The following is an 18,099-nucleotide window of genomic DNA, read 5'->3' on the forward strand; positions in this document are numbered from 1 at the left end:
CGAAAGAGAATCAAGCATGTGTACAGGGGCATAAACGCAGCAGTGATAGGATTGGAGAGGTTCGGTGAGCAAATGAAGACCCTTTGAAGTCATATTGCATGGTACCCATTCCACGGGTTTCAACTACCCAGGTTTTAGGTATTCTTCCTTCAGCTAAAACATGCATGTGGAACCTAGAGTATGATCAACCATGTGATCGGGAGACGTGTTCAAATATGTCTCAGTTTTCGTTCCCTGGTACTCGGGTGCAACATTCCAGACGCTTTACTAACACTCTCCCCACTTGGAGAGTCAGCGCCTTTAACCTCCTGTTTGGCCCAGTTTGCAATTTCTGCGGAAGATGAACAGGAATAGCGAGAACCAATGAGAGACTAGCTGGAGGTGTCTGGACGGGCAAATTTAACTCTCATTTCCCACCAGGAAGAGGAAATAACCAAAGGCTCAGCGTGCCGTGCCGGATCCAGATTAGGGCCTGAAGCCATCCTGCGGTGTTGCGGCCAGCTCAAAAGAAAGCGAGTTGAAGAAAGGAGCTCAGGGGCACTGTAATTCACAAACCTGCAGAGTTATAAATGACAGCTATCGTCCAAAAATAGACTGAAGTAAGGCTGCCAAGAGGACTTGAAAGCGGGGCAGAATTGCAGGAAACTGATTTCAGGAGGTAGACTGGAATTGCATTGAAAGCATAGGAAAAGAGGCAGAACGTCCACAATGATGCACTTGGCCAAAAAGGGCGTATGCGTTTTTTCCTGAATATATTCAGGAAAAAACGCATACGCCCTTTTTGGCCAACCAAGCAAACTTGCAAAGGAAATCTGCACTACAATGAAGTCTCACTTCCCCCAGGTCAAAAGGGACATCTGAAAAAAGTGTAAAATCCAGAAAGGCAGGACAGGCCATGGAGAACTGGGAGCCTTGTTATGCTGATGGGCGGGATGTAAATTGCCAACAGACACTCCGGAGAAGTGTATGGTGTTTCCTGAAACATCTAAAAAACAAAGCAACAGAGCCTAGGGCACTTCCACTTATGGTCCTATAGCTTAGGGAAATTAAAATCAAAAAGACACAGCCACCCCAAAGTTTGGAATGCCTCCGTTTACAAGAACCTCGTTTACCGTACAAGTTCAATATCACAGAAAGTGAAAAATGGATAAAAAAGATGTGGTATTTACTTACAAAGCAATATCACTCAGCAATGAAATCTGTGTCATCAGGCCCTTAGCAGCACAATGAGTGGATTCAGGTATGATGATTCTAACTGAAATAAGTCACACAGAAAAAGAAACATCATAAGATATCAGTAATACACGGAATGTATACTTGGCTACACAGGAACTGCATTCCAAAACAGAACAGGGTCTCAAATTTAGAAAACCAACTTATGCTTGCTTAAGGGGAAAGGTGAGTTGGGGTGCTGCATAAAACCAGAGATTGAAATGAGCACAGATAAAGTTCCTTAAGCCAAATATGGAATAGACAAGAGCTACTCCTTGCTCAACGAAATGGACTCAACACCGCATATTAAACGCCTAAGAATGTACCTGACTAGTAAGTATCTTAAAACCTATGGATTGCTATGTCTCCAAAAGAGAATCAAGCGTGTGTACAGGGGCATAAACGCAGCAGTGATAGGATTGGAGAGGTTCGGTGAGCAAATGAAGACCCTTTGAAGTCATATTGCATGGTACCCATTACACGGGTCTCAACTCTCCAGGTTTAAGGTATTCTTCCTTCAGCTAAAACATGCATGTGGAACCCAGAGTATGATCAACCATGTGAACGGGAGACGTGTTCAAATATGTCTCAGTTTTCGTACCCTGGTACTCGGGTGCAACATTCCAGACGCTTTACTAACACTCTCCCGACTTGGAGAGTCAGTCCCTTTAACCTCCTGTTTGGCCCAGTTTGCAATTTCTGCGGAAGATGAACAAGAATAGCGAGAACCAATGAGAGGCTAGCTGGAGGTGTCTGAACGGGCAAATTTAACTCTCATTTCCCACCAGGAAGAGGAATTAACCAAAGGCTCAGAATGCCGGGCCAGAACCAGATTAGGGCCTGAAGCCATCCTGCGGTGTTGCGGCCAGGTCACAAGAAAGCGAGTTGAAGAAAGGAGCTCAGGGGCACTGTAATTCACAAACCTGCAGAGTTATAAATGACAGCTATCGTCCAAAAATAGACTGAAGTAAGGCTGCCAAGAGGACTTGAAAGCGGGGCAGAATTGCAGGAAACCGATTTCAGGAGGTAGACTGGAATTGCATTGAAAGCATAGGAAAAGAGGCAGAACGTCCACAATGATGCACTTGGCCAAAAAGGGCGTATGCGTTTTTTCCTGAATATATTCAGGAAAAAACGCATACGCCCTTTTTGGCCAACCAAGCAAGCTTGCAAAGGAAATCTGCACTACAATGAAGTCTCACTTCCCCCCGGTCAAAAGGGCCATCTGAAAAAAGTGTAAAATCCAGAAAGGCAGGACAGGCCATGGAGAACTGGGAGCCTTGTTATGCTGATGGGCGGGATGTAAATTGCCAACAGACACTTGGGAGAAGTGTATGGTGTTTCCTGAAACACCTAAAAAACAAAGCAACAGAGCCTAGGGCACTTCCACTTATGGTCCTATAGCTTAGGGAAATTAAAATCAAAAAGACACAGCCACCCCAAAGTTTGGAACGGCTCTGTTTACAAGAACCTCGTTTACAGTACAAGTTCAACATCGCAGAAAGTGAAAAATGGATAAAGAAGTTGTGGTATTCACTTACAATGCAGTATCACTCAGCAATGAAATCTGTGTCATCAGGCCCGTAGCAGCACAATGAGTGGATTCAGGTATGATGATTCTAACTGAAATAAGTCACACAGAAAAAGAAACATCATAAGATATCAGTAATATACGGAATGGAAACTTGGCTACACAGGAACTGAATTACAGAACAGAACAGGGTCTCAAATTTAGAAAACCAACTTATGCTTGCTTAAGGGTAAAGGTGAGTTGGGGTGCTGCATAAAACCAGAGATTGAAATGAGCACAGATAAAGTTCCTTAAGCCAAATATGGAATAGACAAGAGCTACTCCTTGCTCAACGAAATGGACTCAACACCGCATATTAAACGCCTAAGAATGTACCTGACTAGTAAGTATCGTAAAACCTATGGATTGCTATTTCTCCAAAAGAGAATCAAGCATGTGTACAGGGGCATAAACGCAGCAGTGCTAGGATTGGAGAGGTTCGGTGAGCAAATGAAGACCCTTTGAAGTCATATTGCATGGTACCCATTACACGGGTCTCAACTCTCCAGGTTTAAGGTATTCTTCCTTCAGCTAAAACATGCATGTGGAACCCAGAGTATGATCAACCATGTGATCGGGAGACGTGTTCAAATATGTTTCAGTTTTCCTCCCCTGGTACTCGGGTGCAACATTCCAGACGCTTTACTAACACTCTCCCCACTTGGAGAGTCAGCGCCTTTAACCTCCTGTTTGGCCCAGTTTGCAATTTCTGCGGAAGATGAACAGGAATAGCGAGAACCAATGAGAGGCTAGCTGGAGGTGTCTGGACGGGCAAATTTAACTCTCATTTCCCACCAGGAAGAGGAAATAACCAAAGGCTCAGCGTGCCGTACCGGAACCAGATTATGGCCTGAAGCCAACCTGCGGTGTTGCGGCCAGGTCACAAGAAAGCGAGTTGAAGAAAGGAGCTCAGGGGCACTGTAATTCACAAACCTGCAGAGTTATAAATGACAGCTATCGTCCAAAAATAGACTGAAGTAAGGCTGCCAAGAGGACTTGAAAGTGGGGCAGAATTGCAGGAAACCGATTTCAGGAGGTAGACTGGAATTGCATTGAAAGCATAGGAAAAGAGGCAGAACGTCCACAATGATGCACTTGGCCAAAAAGGGCGTATGCGTTTTTTCCTGAATATATTCAGGAAAAAACGCATACGCCCTTTTTGGCCAACCAAGCAAGCTTGCAAAGGAAATCTGCACTACAATGAAGTCTCACTTCCCCCCGGTCAGAAAGGCCATCTGTAAAAAGTGTAAAATCCAGAAAGGTAACAGGCCATTGAGAACTGGGAGCCTTGTTATGCTGATGAGTGGGATGTAAATTGCCAACAGACACTTGGGAGAAGTGTATGGTGTTTCCTGAAACATCTAAAAAACAAAGCAAGAGAGCCTAGGGCACTTCCACTTATGGTCCTATAGCTTAGGGAATTTAAAATCAAAAAGACACAGCCACCCCAAAGTTTCGAATGGCTCTGTTTACAAGAACCTCGTTTACAGTACAAGTTCAACATCGCAGAAAGTGAAAAATGGATAAAAAAGTTGTGGTATTTACTTACAAAGCAATATCACTCAGCAATGAAATCTGTGTCATCAGGCCCTTAGCAGCAGAATGAGTGGATTCAGGTATGATGATTCTAACTGAAATAAGTCACACAGAAAAAGAAACATCATAAGATATCAGTAATACACGGAATGTAAACTTGGCTACACAGGAACTGAATTACAGAACAGAACAGGGTCTCAAATTTAGAAAACCAACTTATGCTTGCTTAAGGGGAAAGGTGAGTTGGGGTGCTGCATAAAACCAGAGATTGAAATGAGCACAGATAAAGTTCCTTAAGCCAAATATGGAATAGACAAGAGCTACTCCTTGCTCAAAGAATTGGACTCAACACCGCATATTAAACGCCTAAGAATGTACCTGACTAGTAAGTATCTTAAAACCTATGGATTGCTATGTCTCCGAAAGAGAATCAAGCATGTATACAGGGGCATAAACGCAGCAGTGATAGGATTGGAGAGGTTCGGTGAGCAAATGAAGACCCTTTGAAGTCATATTGCATGGTACCCATTACACGGGTCTCAACTCTCCAGGTTTAAGGTATTCTTCCTTCAGCTAAAACATGCATGTGGAACGCGGAGTATGATCAACCATGTGAACGGGAGACGTGTTCAAATATGTCTCAGTTTTCCTACCCTGGTACTCGGGTGCAACATTCCAGACGCTTTACTAACACTCTCCCGACTTGGAGAGTCAGTCCCTTTAACCTCCTGTTTGGCCCAGTTTGCAATTTCTGCGGAAGATGAACAGGAATAGCGAGAACCAATGAGAGACTAGCTGGAGGTGTCTGAACGGGCAAATTTAACTCTCATTTCCCACCAGGAAGAGGAATTAACCAAAGGTTCAGCGTGCCGTGCCGGAACTAGATTAGGGCCTGAAGACATCCTGCGTTGTTGCGGCCAGGTCACAAGAAAGCGAGTTGAAGAAAGGAGCTCAGGGGCACTGTAATTCACAAACCTGCAGAGTTATAAATGACAGCTATCGTCCAAAAATAGACTGAAGTAAGGCTGCCAAGAGGACTCGAAAGCGGGGCAGAATTGCAGGAAACCGATTTCAGGAGGTAGATTGGAATTGCATTGAAAGCATAGGAAAAGAGGCAGAACGTCCACAATGATGCACTTGGCCAAAAAGGGCGTATGCGTTTTTTCCTGAATATATTCAGGAAAAAACGCATACGCCCTTTTTGGCCAACCAAGCAAACTTGCAAAGGAAATCTGCACTACAATGAAGTCTCACTTCCCCCCGGTCAAAAGGGCCATCTGAAAAAAGTGTAAAATCCAGAAAGGCAGGACAGGCCATGGAGAACTGGGAGCCTTGTTATGCTGATGGGCGGGATGTAAATTGCCAACAGACACTCCGGAGAAGTGTATGGTGTTTCCTGAAACATCTAAAAAACAAAGCAACAGAGCCTAGGGCACTTCCACTTATGGTCCTATAGCTTAGGGAAATTAAAATCAAAAAGACACAGCCACCCCAAAGTTTGGGACGCCTCTGTTTACAAGAACCTCGTTTACCATACAAGTTCAATATCACAGAAAGTGAAAAATGGATAAAGAACTTGTGGTACTTACGTACAATGCAGTATCACTCAGCAATGAAACCTATGTCATCAGGCCCGTAGCAGCATAATGAGTGGATTCAGGTATGATGATTCTAACTGAAATAAGTCACACAGAAAAAGAAACATCATAAGATATCACTAATACACGGAATGTAAACTTGGCTACACAGGAACTGAATTACAGAACAGAACAGGGTCTCAAATTTAGAAAACCAACATATGCTTGCTTAAGGGGAAAGGTGAGTTGGGGTGCTGCATAAAACCAGAGATTGAAATGAGCACAAATAAAGTTCCTTAAGCCAAATATGGAATAGACAAGAGCTACTCCTTGCTCAACGAAATGGACTCAACACCGCATATTAAACGCCTAAGAATGTACCTGACTAGTAAGTATCTTAAAACCTATAGATTGCTATGTCTCCGAAAGAGAATCAAGCATGTGTACAGGGGCATAAACGCAGCAGTGATAGGATTGGAGAGGTTCGGTGAGCAAATGAAGACCCTTTGAAGTCATATTGCATGGTACCCATTCCACGGGTTTCAACTACCCAGGTTTTAGGTATTCTTCCTTCAGCTAAAACATGCATGTGGAACCCAGAGTATGATCAACCATGTGATCGGGAGACGTGTTCAAATATGTCTCAGTTTTCGTACCCTGGTACTCGGGTGCAACATTCCAGACGCTTTACTAACACTCTCCCCACTTGGAGAGTCAGCGCCTTTAACATCCTGTTTGGCCCAGTTTGCAATTTCTGTGGAAGATGAACAGGAATAGCGAGAACAAATGAGAGGCTAGCTGGAGGTGTCTGGACGGGCAAATTTAACTCTCATTTCCCACCAGGAAGAGGAAATAACCAAAGGCTCAGTGTGCCGTGCAGGAACCAGATTAGGGCCTGAAGCCATCCTGCGGTGTTGCGGCCAGGTCACAAGAAAGCGAGTTGAAGAAAGGAGCTCAGGGGCACTGTAATTCACAAACCTGCAGAGTTATAAATGACAGCTATCGTCCAAAAATAGACTGAAGTAAGGCTGCCAAGAGGACTTGAAAGTGGGGCAGAATTGCAGGAAACCGATTTCAGGAGGTAGACTGGAATTGCATTGAAAGCATAGGAAAAGAGGCCGAACGTCCACAATGATGCACTTGGCCAAAAAGGGCGTATGCGTTTTTTCCTGAATATATTCAGGAAAAAACGCATACGCCCTTTTTGGCCAACCAAGCAAGCTTGCAAAGGAAATCTGCACTACAATGAAGTCTCACTTCCCCCCGGTCAAAAGGGCCATCTGAAAAAAGTGTAAAATCCAGAAAGGCAGGACAGGCCATGGAGAACTGGGAGCCTTGTTATGCTGATGGGCGGGATGTAAATTGCCAACAACCACTCGGGAGAAGTGTATGGTGTTTCCTGAAATATCTAAAATACAAAGCAACAGAACCTAGGGCACTTCCACTTATGGTCCTATAGCTTAGGGAAATTAAAATCAAAAAGACACAGCCACCCCAAAGTTTGGAACGGCTCTGTTTACAAGAACCTCGTTTACAGTACAAGTTCAACATCGCAGAAAGTGAAAAATGGATAAAGAAGTTGTGGTATTTACTTACAAAGCAATATCACTCAGCAATGAAATCTGTGTCATCAGGCCCTTAGCAGCACAATGAGTGGATTCAGGTATGATGATTCTAACTGAAATAAGTCACACAGAGAAAGAAACATCATAAGATATCAGTAATACACGGAATGGAAACTTGGCTACACAGGAACTGAATTACAGAACAGAACAGGGTCTCAAATTTAGAAAACCAACTTATGCTTGCTTAAGGGGAAAGGTGAGTTGTGGTGCTGCATAAAACCAGAGATTGAAATGAGCACAGATAAAGTTCCTTAAGCCAAATATGGAATAGACAAGAGCTACTCCTTGCTCAACGAAATGGACTCAACACCGCATATTAAACGCCTAAGAATGTACCTGACTAGTAAGTATCTTAAAACCTATGGATTGCTATGTCTCCGAAAGAGAATCAAGCATGTGTACAGGGGCATAAACGCAGCAGTGATAGGATTGGAGAGGTTCGGTGAGCAAATGAAGACCCTTTGAAGTCATATTGCATGGTACCCATTCCACGGGTTTCAACTACCCAGGTTTTAGGTATTCTTCCTTCAGCTAAAACATGCATGTGGAACCCAAGTATGATCAACCATGTGAACGGGAGACGTGTTCAAATATGTCTCAGTTTTCGTACCGTGGTACTCGGGTGCAACATTCCAGACGCTTTACTAACACTCTCCCGACTTGGAGAGTCAGTCCCTTTAACCTCCTGTTTGGCCCAGTTTGCAATTTCTGCGGAAGATGAACAGGAATAGCGAGAACCAATGAGAGGCTAGCTGGAGGTGTCTGGACGGGCAAATTCAACTCTCATTTCCAACCAGGAAGAGGAATTAACCAAAGGCTCAGCATGCCGGGCCGGAACCAGATTAGGGCCTGAAGCCATCCTGCGGTGTTGCGGCCAGGTCACAAGAAAGCGAGTTGAAGAAAGGAGCTCAGGGGCACTGTAATTCACAAACCTGCAGAGTTATAAATGACAGCTATCGTCCAAAAATAGACTGAAGTAAGGCTGCCAAGAGGACTTGAAAGCGGGGCAGAATTGCAGGAAACCGATTTCAGGAGGTAGACTGGAATTGCATTGAAAGCATAGGAAAAGAGGCAGAACGTCCACAATGATGCACTTGGCCAAAAAGGGCGTATGCGTTTTTTCCTGAATATATTCAGGAAAAAACGCATACGCCCTTTTTGGCCAACCAAGCAAGCTTGCAAAGGAAATCTGCACTACAATGAAGTCTCACTTCCCCCCGGTCAAAAGGGCCATCTGAAAAAAGTGTAAAATCCAGAAAGGCAGGACAGGCCATGGAGAACTGGGAGCCTTGTTATGCTGATGGGCGGGATGTAATTTGCCAAAAACCACTCGGGAGAAGTGTATGGTGTTTCCTGAAACATCTAAAAAACAAAGCAACAGAACCTAGGGCACTTCCACTTATGGTCCTATAGCTTAGGGAAATTAAAATGAAAAAGACACAGCCACCCCAAAGTTTGGAACGGCTCTGTTTACAAGAACCTCATTTACAGTACAAGTTCAACATCGCAGAAAGTGAAAAATGGATAAAGAAGTTGTGGTATTTACTTACAAAGCAATATCACTCAGCAATGAAATCTGTGTCAACAGGCCCTTAGCAGCACAATGAGTGGATTCAGGTATGATGATTCTAACTGAAATAAGTCACACAGAAAATGAAACATCATAAGATATCAGTAATACACGGAATGGAAACTTGGCTACACAGGAACTGAATTACAGAACAGAACAGGGTCACAAATTTAGAAAACTAACTTATGCTTGCTTAAGGGGAAAGGTGAGTTGGGGTGCTGCATAAAACCAGAGATTGAAATGAGCACAGATAAAGTTCCTTAAGCCAAATATGGAATAGACAAGAGCTACTCCTTGCTCAACGAAATGGACTCAACACCCCATATTAAACGCCTAAGAATGTACCTGACTAGTAAGTATCTTAAAACCTATGGATTGCTATGTCTCCGAAAGAGAATCTAGCATGTGTACAGGGGCATAAACGCAGCAGTGATAGGATTGGAGAGGTTCGTGAGCAAATGAAGACCCTTTGAAGTCATATTGCATGGTACCCATTCCACGGGTTTCAACTACCCAGGTTTAAGGTATTCTTCCTTCAGCTAAAACATGCATGTGGAACCTAGAGTATGATCAACCATGTGATCGGGAGACGTGTTCAAATATGTCTCAGTTTTCGTACCCTGGTACTCGGGTGCAACTTTCCAGACGCTTTACTAACACTCTCCCGACTTGGAGAGTCAGTCCCTTTAACCTCCTGTTTGGCCCAGTTTGCAATTTCTGTGGAAGATGAACAGGAATAGCGAGAACCAATGAAAGAATAGCTGGAGGTGTATGGATGGGCAAATTTAACTCTCATTTCCCACCAGGAAGAGGAATTAACCAAAGGCTCAGCATGCCGTGCCAGAACCAGATTAGGGCCTGAAGACATCCTGCGGTGTTGCGGCCAGGCCACAAGAAAGCGAGTTGAAGAAAGGAGCTCAGGGGCACTGTAATTCACAAACCTGCAGAGTTATAAATGACAGCTATCGTCCAAAAATAGACTGAAGTAAGGCTGCCAAGAGGACTTGAAAGCGGGGCAGAATTGCAGGAAACCGATTTCAGGAGGTAGACTGGAATTGCATTGAAAGCATAGGAAAAGAGGCAGAACGTCCACAATGATGCACTTGGCCAAAAAGGGCGTATGCGTTTTTTCCTGAATATATTCAGGAAAAAACGCATACGCCCTTTTTGGCCAACCAAGCAAACTTGCAAAGGAAATCTGCACTACAATGAAGTCTCACTTCCCCCCGGTCAAAAGGGCCATCTGAAAAAAGTGTAAAATCCAGAAAGGCAGGACAGGCCATGGAGAACTGGGAGCCTTGTTATGCTGATGGGCGGGATGTAAATTGCCAACAGACACTCAGGAGAAGTGTATGGTGTTTCCTGAAACATCTAAAAAACAAAGCAACAGAGCCGAGGGCACTTGCGCTTATGGTCCTATAGCTTAGGGAAATTAAAATGAAAAAGACACAGCCACCCCAAAGTTTGGGACGCCTCCGTTTACAAGAACCTCGTTTACAGTACAAGTTCAACATCGCAGAAAGTGAAAAATGGATAAAGAAGTTGTGGTATTTACTTAAAAAGCAATATCACTCAGCAATGAAATCTGTGTCATCAGGCCCTTAGCAGCACAATGAGTGGATTCAGGTATGATGATTCTAACTGAAATAAGTCATACAGAAAAAGAAACATCATAAGATATCAGTAATACACGGAATGTAAACTTGGCTACACAGGAACTGAATTACAGAACAGAACAGGGTCTCAAATTTAGAAAACCAACTTATGCTTGCTTAAGGGGAAAGGTGAGTTGGGGTGCTGCATAAAACCAGAGATTGAAATGAGCACAGATAAAGTTCCTTAAGCCAAATATGGAATAGACAAGAGCTACTCCTTGCTCAACGAAATGGACTCAACACCGCATATTAAACGCCTAAGAATGTACCTGACTAGTAAGTATCTTAAAACCTATGGATTGCTATGTCTCCGAAAGAGAATCAAGCATGTGTACAGGGGCATAAACGCAGCAGTGATAGGATTGGAGAGGTTCGGTGAGCAAATGAAGACCCTTTGAAGTCATATCCCATGGTACCCATTCCACGGGTTTCAACTCTCCAGGTTTAAGGTATTCTTCCTTCAGCTAAAACATGCATGTGGAACCTAGAGTATGATCAACCATGTGATCGGGAGACGTGTTCAAATATGTCTCAGTTTTCGTACGCTGGTACTCGGATGCAACATTCCAGACGCTTTACTAACACTCTCCCCACTTGGAGAGTCAGTCCCTTTAACCTCCTGTTTGGCCCAGTTTGCAATTTCTGTGGAAGATGAACAGGAGTAGCGAGAACCAATGAGAGACTAGCTGGAGGTGTCTGGATGGGCAAATTTAACTCTCATTTCCCACCAGGAAGAGGAATTAACCAAAGGCTCAGCGTGCCGTGCCAGAACCAGATTAGGGCCTGAAGCCATCCTGCGGTGTTGCGGCCAGGTCACAAGAAAGCGAGTTGAAGAAAGGAGCTCAGGAGCACTGTAATTCACAAACCTGCAGAGTTATAAATGACAGCTATCGTCCAAAAATAGACTGAAGTAAGGCTGCCAAGAGGACTTGAAAGCGTGGCAGAATTGCAGGAAACCGATTTCAGGAGGTAGACTGGAATTGCATTGAAAGCATAGGAAAAGAGGCAGAACGTCCACAATGATGCACTTGGCCAAAAAGGGCGTATGCGTTTTTTCCTGAATATATTCAGGAAAAAACGCATACGCCCTTTTTGGCCAACCAAGCAAGCTTGCAAAGGAAATCTGCACTACAATGAAGTCTCACTTCCCCCCGGTCAAAAGGGCCATCTGAAAAAAGTGTAAACTCCAGAAAGGCAGGACAGGCCATGGAGAACTGGGAGCCTTGTTATGCTGATGGGCGGGATGTAAATTACCAACAGACACTCAGGAGAAGTGTATGGTGTTTCCTGAAACATCTAAAAAACAAAGCAACAGAGCCTAGGGCACTGCCACTTATGGTCCTATAGCTTAGGGAAATTAAAATCAAAAAGACACAGCCACCCCAAAGTTTGGGACGCCTCTGTTTACAAGAACCTTGTTTACAGTACAAGTTCAACATCGCAGAAAGTGAAAAATGGATAAAGAAGTTGTGGTATTTACTTACAAAGCAATATCACTCAGCAATGAAATCTGTGTCATCAGGCCCTTAGCAGCACAATGAGTGGATTCAGGTATGATGATTCTAACTGAAATAAGTCACACAGAAAAAGAAACATCATAAGATATCAGTAATACACGGAATGTAAACTTGGCTACACAGGAACTGAATTACAGAACAGAACAAGGTCTCAAATTTAGAAAACCAACTTATGCTTGCTTAAGGGGAAAGGTGAGTTGGGGTGCTGCATAAAACCAGAGATTAAAATGAGCACAGATAAAGTTCCTTAAGCCAAATATGGAATAGACAAGAGCTACTCCTTGCTCAACGAAATGGTCTCAACACCCCATATTAAACGCCTAAGAATGTACCTGACTAGTAAGTATCTTAAAACCTATGGATTGCTATGTCTCCGAAAGAGAATCAAACATGTGTACAGGGGCATAAACGCAGCAGTGATAGGATTGGAGAGGTTCGGTGAGCAAATGAAGACCCTTTGAAGTGATATTGCATGGTACCCATTCCACGGGTTTCAACTACCCAGGTTTTAGGTATTCTTCCTTCAGCTAAAACATGCATGTGGAACCTAGATTATGATCAACCATGTGATCGGGAGACGTGTTCAAATATGTCTCAGTTTTCCTCCCCTGGTACTCGGGTGCAACATTCCAGACGCTTTACTAACACTCTCCCCACTTGGAAAGTCAGCGCCTTTAACCTCCTGTTTGGCTCAGTTTGCAATTTCTGCGGAAGATGAACAGGAATAGCGAGAACCAATGAGAGGCTAGCTGGAGGTGTCTGGACGGGCAAATTTAACTCTCATTTCCCACCAGGAAGAGGAAATAACCAAAGGCTCAGTGTGCCGTGCCGGAACCAGATTAGGGCCTGAAGCCATCCTGCGGTGTTGCGGCCAGCTCACAAGAAAGCGAGTTGAAGAAAGGAGCTCAGGGGCACTGTAATTCACAAACCTGCAGAGTTATAAATGACAGCTATCGTCCAAAAATAGACTGAAGTAAGGCTGCCAAGAGGACTTGAAAGCGGGGCAGAATTGCAGGAAACTGATTTCAGGAGGTAGACTGGAATTGCATTGAAAGCATAGGAAAAGAGGCAGAACGTCCACAATGATGCACTTGGCCAAAAAGGGCGTATGCGTTTTTTCCTGAATATATTCAGGAAAAAACGCATACGCCCTTTTTGGCCAACCAAGCAAGCTTGCAAAGGAAATCTGCACTACAATGAAGTCTCACTTCCCCCCGGTCAAAAGGGCCATCTGAAAAAAGTGTAAAATCCAGAAAGGCAGGACAGGCCATGGAGAACTGGGAGCCTTGTTATGCTGATGGGCGGGATGTAAATTGCCAACAACCACTCGGGAGAAGTGTATGGTGTTTCCTGAAACATCTAAAAAACAAAGCAACAGAACCTAGGGCACTTCCACTTATGGTCCTATAGCTTAGGGAAATTAAAATCAAAAAGACACAGCCACCCCAAAGTTTGGAACGGCTCTGTTTACAAGAACCTCATTTACAGTACAAGTTCAACATCGCAGAAAGTGAAAAATGGATAAAGAAGTTGTGGTATTTACTTACAAAGCAATATCACTCAGCAATGAAATCTGTGTCATCAGGCCCTTAGCAGCACAATGAGTGGATTCAGGTATGATGATTCTAACTGAAATAAGTCACACAGAAAAAGAAACATCATAAGATATCAGTAATACACGGAATGTAAACTTGGCTACACAGGAACTGAATTACAGAACAGAACAGGGTCTCAAATTTAGAAAACCAACTTATGCTTGCTTAAGGGTAAAGGTGAGTTTGGGTGCTGCATAAAACCAGAGATTGAAATGAGCACAGATAAAGTTCCTTAAGCCAAATATGGAATAGACAAGAGCTACTCCTTGCTCAACGAAATGGACTCAACACCGCATATTAAACGCCTAAGAATGTACCTGACTAGTAAGTATCTTAAAACCTATGGATTGCTATGTCTCCGAAAGAGAATCAAGCATGTGTACAGGGGCATAAACGCAGCAGTGATAGGATTGGAGAGGTTCGGTGAGCAAATGAAGACCCTTTGAAGTCATATTGCATGGTACCCATTCCACGGGTTTCAACTCTCCAGGTTTAAGGTATTCTTCCTTCAGCTAAAACATGCATGTGGAACCTAGAGTATGATCAACCATGTGATCGGGAGACGTGTTCAAATATGTCTCAGTTTTCGTACCCTGGTACTCGGGTGCAACATTCCAGACGCTTTACTAACACTCTCCCCACTTGGAGAGTCAGCGCCTTTAACCTCCTGTTTGGCCCAGTTTGCAATTTCTGTGGAAGATGAACAGGAATAGCGAGAACCAATGAGAGACTAGCTGGAGGTGTCTGGATGCGCAAATTTAACTATCATTTCCCACCAGGAAGAGGAATTAACCAAAGGCTCAGCGTGCCGTGCCAGAACCAGATTAGGGCATGAAGACATCCTGCGGTGTTGCGGCCAGGTCACAAGAAAGCGAGTTGAAGAAAGGAGCTCAGGAGCACTGTAATTCACAAACCTGCAGAGTTATAAATGACAGCTATCGTCCAAAAATAGACTGAAGTAAGGCTGCCAAGAGGACTTGAAAGTGGGGCAGAATTGCAGGAAACCGATTTCAGGAGGTAGACTGGAATTGCATTGAAAGCATAGGAAAAGAGGCAGAACGTCCACAATGATGCACTTGGCCAAAAAGGGCGTATGCGTTTTTTCGTGAATATATTCAGGAAAAAACGCATACGTCCTTTTTGGCCAACCAAGCAAGCTTGCAAAGGAAATCTGCACTACAATGAAGTCTCACTTCCCCCTGGTCAAAAGGGCCATCTGAAAAAAGTGTAAAATCCAGAAAGGCAGGACAGGCCATGGAGAACTGGGAGCCTTGTTATGCTGATGGGCGGGATGTAAATTACCAACAGACACTCAGGAGAAGTGTATGGTGTTTCCTGAAACATCTAAAAAACAAAGCAACAGAGCCTAGGGCACTGCCACTTATGGTCCTATAGCTTAGGGAAATTAAAATCAAAAAGACACAGCCACCCCAATGTTTGGGACGCCTCTGTTTACAAGAACCTCGTTTACAGTACAAGTTCAACATCGCAGAAATTGAAAAATGGATAAAGAGGTTGTGGTATTTACTTACAAAGCAATATCACTCAGCAATGAAATCTGTGTCATCAGGCCCTTAGCAGCACAATGAGTGGATTCAGGTATGATGATTCTAACTGAAATAAGTCACACAGAAAAAGAAACATCATAAGATATCAGTAATACACGGAATGTAAACTTGGCTACACAGGAACTGAATTACAGAACAGAACAAGGTCTCAAATTTAGAAAACCAACTTATGCTTGCTTAAGGGGAAAGGTGAGTTGGGGTGCTGCATAAAACCAGAGATTGAAATGAGCACAGATAAAGTTCCTTAAGCCAAATATGGAATAGACAAGAGCTACTCCTTGCTCAACGAAATGGACTCAACACCGCATATTAAACGCCTAAGAATGTACCTGACTAGTAAGTATCTTAAAACCTATGGATTGCTATGTCTCCGAAAGAGAATCAAGCATGTGTACAGGGGCATAAACGCAGCAGTGATAGGATTGGAGAGGTTCGGTGAGCAAATGAAGACCCTTTGAAGTGATATTGCATGGTACCCATTCCACGGGTTTCAACTACCCAGGTTTTAGGTATTCTTCCTTCAGCTAAAACATGCATGTGGAACCCAAGTATGATCAACCATGTGAATGGGAGACGTGTTCAAATATGTCTCAGTTTTCCTCCCCTGGTACTCGGGTGCAACATTCCAGATGCTTTACTAACACTCTCCCCACTTGGAAAGTCAGCGCCTTTAACCTCCTGTTTGGCCCAGTTTGCAATTTCTGCGGAAGATGAACAGGAATAGCGAGAACCAATGAGAGGCTAGCTGGAGGTGTCTGGACGGGCAAATTTAACTCTCATTTCCCACCAGGAAGAGGAAATAACCAAAGGCTCAGTGTGCCGTGCGGGAACCAGATGAGGGCCTGAAGCCATCCTGCGGTGTTGCGGCCAGGTCACAAGAAAGCGAGTTGAAGAAAGGAGCTCAGGGGCACTGTAATTCACAAACCTGCAGAGTTATAAATGACAGCTATCGTCCAAAAATAGACTGAAGTAAGGCTGCCAAGAGGACTTGAAAGCGGGGCAGAATTGCAGGAAACCGATTTCAGGAGGTAGACTGGAATTGCATTGAAAGCATAGGAAAAGAGGCAGAACGTCCACAATGATGCACTTGGCCAAAAAGGGCGTATGCGTTTTTTCCTGAATATATTCAGGAAAAAACGCATACGCCCTTTTTGGCCAACCAAGCAAGCTTGCAAAGGAAATCTGCACTACAATGAAGTCTCACTTCCCCCCGGTCAAAAGGGCCATCTGAAAAAAGTGTAAAATCCAGAAAGGCAGGACAGGCCATGGAGAACTGGGAGCCTTGTTATGCTGATGGGCGGGATGTAAATTACCAACAGACACTCAGGAGAAGTGTATGGTGTTTCCTGAAACATCTAAAAAACAAAGCAACAGAGCCTAGGGCACTGCCACTTATGGTCCTATAGATTAGGGAAATTAAAATCAAAAAGACACAGCCACCCCAATGTTTGGGACGCCTCTGTTTACAAGAACCTCGTTTACAGTACAAGTTCAACATCGCAGAAATTGAAAAATGGATAAAGAGGTTGTGGTATTTACTTACAAAGCAATATCACTCAGCAATGAAATCTGTGTCATCAGGCCCTTAGCAGCACAATGAGTGGATTCAGGTATGATGATTCTAACTGAAATAAGTCACACAGAAAAAGAAACATCATAAGATATCAGTAATACACGGAATGTAAACTTGGCTACACAGGAACTGAATTACAGAACAGAACAAGGTCTCAAATTTAGAAAACCAACTTATGCTTGCTTAAGGGGAAAGGTGAGTTGGGGTGCTGCATAAAACCAGAGATTGAAATGAGCACAGATAAAGTTCCTTAAGCCAAATATGGAATAGACAAGAGCTACTCCTTGCTCAACGAAATGGACTCAACACCGCATATTAAACGCCTAAGAATGTACCTGACTAGTAAGTATCTTAAAACCTATGGATTGCTATGTCTCCGAAAGAGAATCAAGCATGTGTACAGGGGCATAAACGCAGCAGTGATAGGATTGGAGAGGTTCGGTGAGCAAATGAAGACCCTTTGAAGTGATATTGCATGGTACCCATTCCACGGGTTTCAACTACCCAGGTTTTAGGTATTCTTCCTTCAGCTAAAACATGCATGTGGAACCCAAGTATGATCAACCATGTGAATGGGAGACGTGTTCAAATATGTCTCAGTTTTCCTCCCCTGGTACTCGGGTGCAACATTCCAGATGCTTTACTAACACTCTCCCCACTTGGAAAGTCAGCGCCTTTAACCTCCTGTTTGGCCCAGTTTGCAATTTCTGCGGAAGATGAACAGGAATAGCGAGAACCAATGAGAGGCTAGCTGGAGGTGTCTGGACGGGCAAATTTAACTCTCATTTCCCACCAGGAAGAGGAAAAAACCAAAGGCTCAGTGTGCCGTGCCGGAACCAGATTAGGGCCTGAAGCCATCCTGCGGTGTTGCGGCCAGTTCACAAGAAAGCGAGTTGAAGAAAGGAGCTCAGGGGCACTGTAATTCACAAACCTGCAGAGTTATAAATGACAGCTATCGTCCAAAAATAGACTGAAGTAAGGCTGCCAAGAGGACTTGAAAGCGGGGCAGAATTGCAGGAAACCGATTTCAGGAGGTAGACTGGAATTGCATTGAAAGCATAGGAAAAGAGGCAGAACGTCCACAATGATGCACTTGGCCAA

At 43.9% G+C, this 18,099-nt stretch overlaps 1 long non-coding RNA gene across 7 annotated transcripts in view; it reads right to left on the reverse strand.

The window, feature by feature from the left end:
- The window catches only part of LOC307181412, a 505,184-nt gene that overhangs the window by 401 nt on the left and 486,684 nt on the right, over nucleotides 1-18,099 (reverse strand). For 4 of the 7 annotated variants that reach the window (XR_013826729.1, XR_013826730.1, XR_013826731.1 and 1 more), the window contains 2 exons: nucleotides 10,646-10,731; nucleotides 2,751-2,831 (listed from right to left, as the gene is read on the reverse strand). This is a non-coding gene — a long non-coding RNA (uncharacterized lncRNA). Of the gene's footprint in view, nucleotides 1-2,750; nucleotides 2,832-10,645; nucleotides 10,732-18,099 lie in introns of those variants that run through there. The other 3 variants (XR_013826727.1, XR_013826728.1, XR_013826732.1) reach the window with 2 other exon arrangements.

This window comes from Stenella coeruleoalba (assembly GCF_951394435.1).
Source record: "Stenella coeruleoalba genome assembly, contig: scaffold_195, whole genome shotgun sequence".
Classification (NCBI taxonomy): domain Eukaryota; kingdom Metazoa; phylum Chordata; class Mammalia; order Artiodactyla; family Delphinidae; genus Stenella; species Stenella coeruleoalba.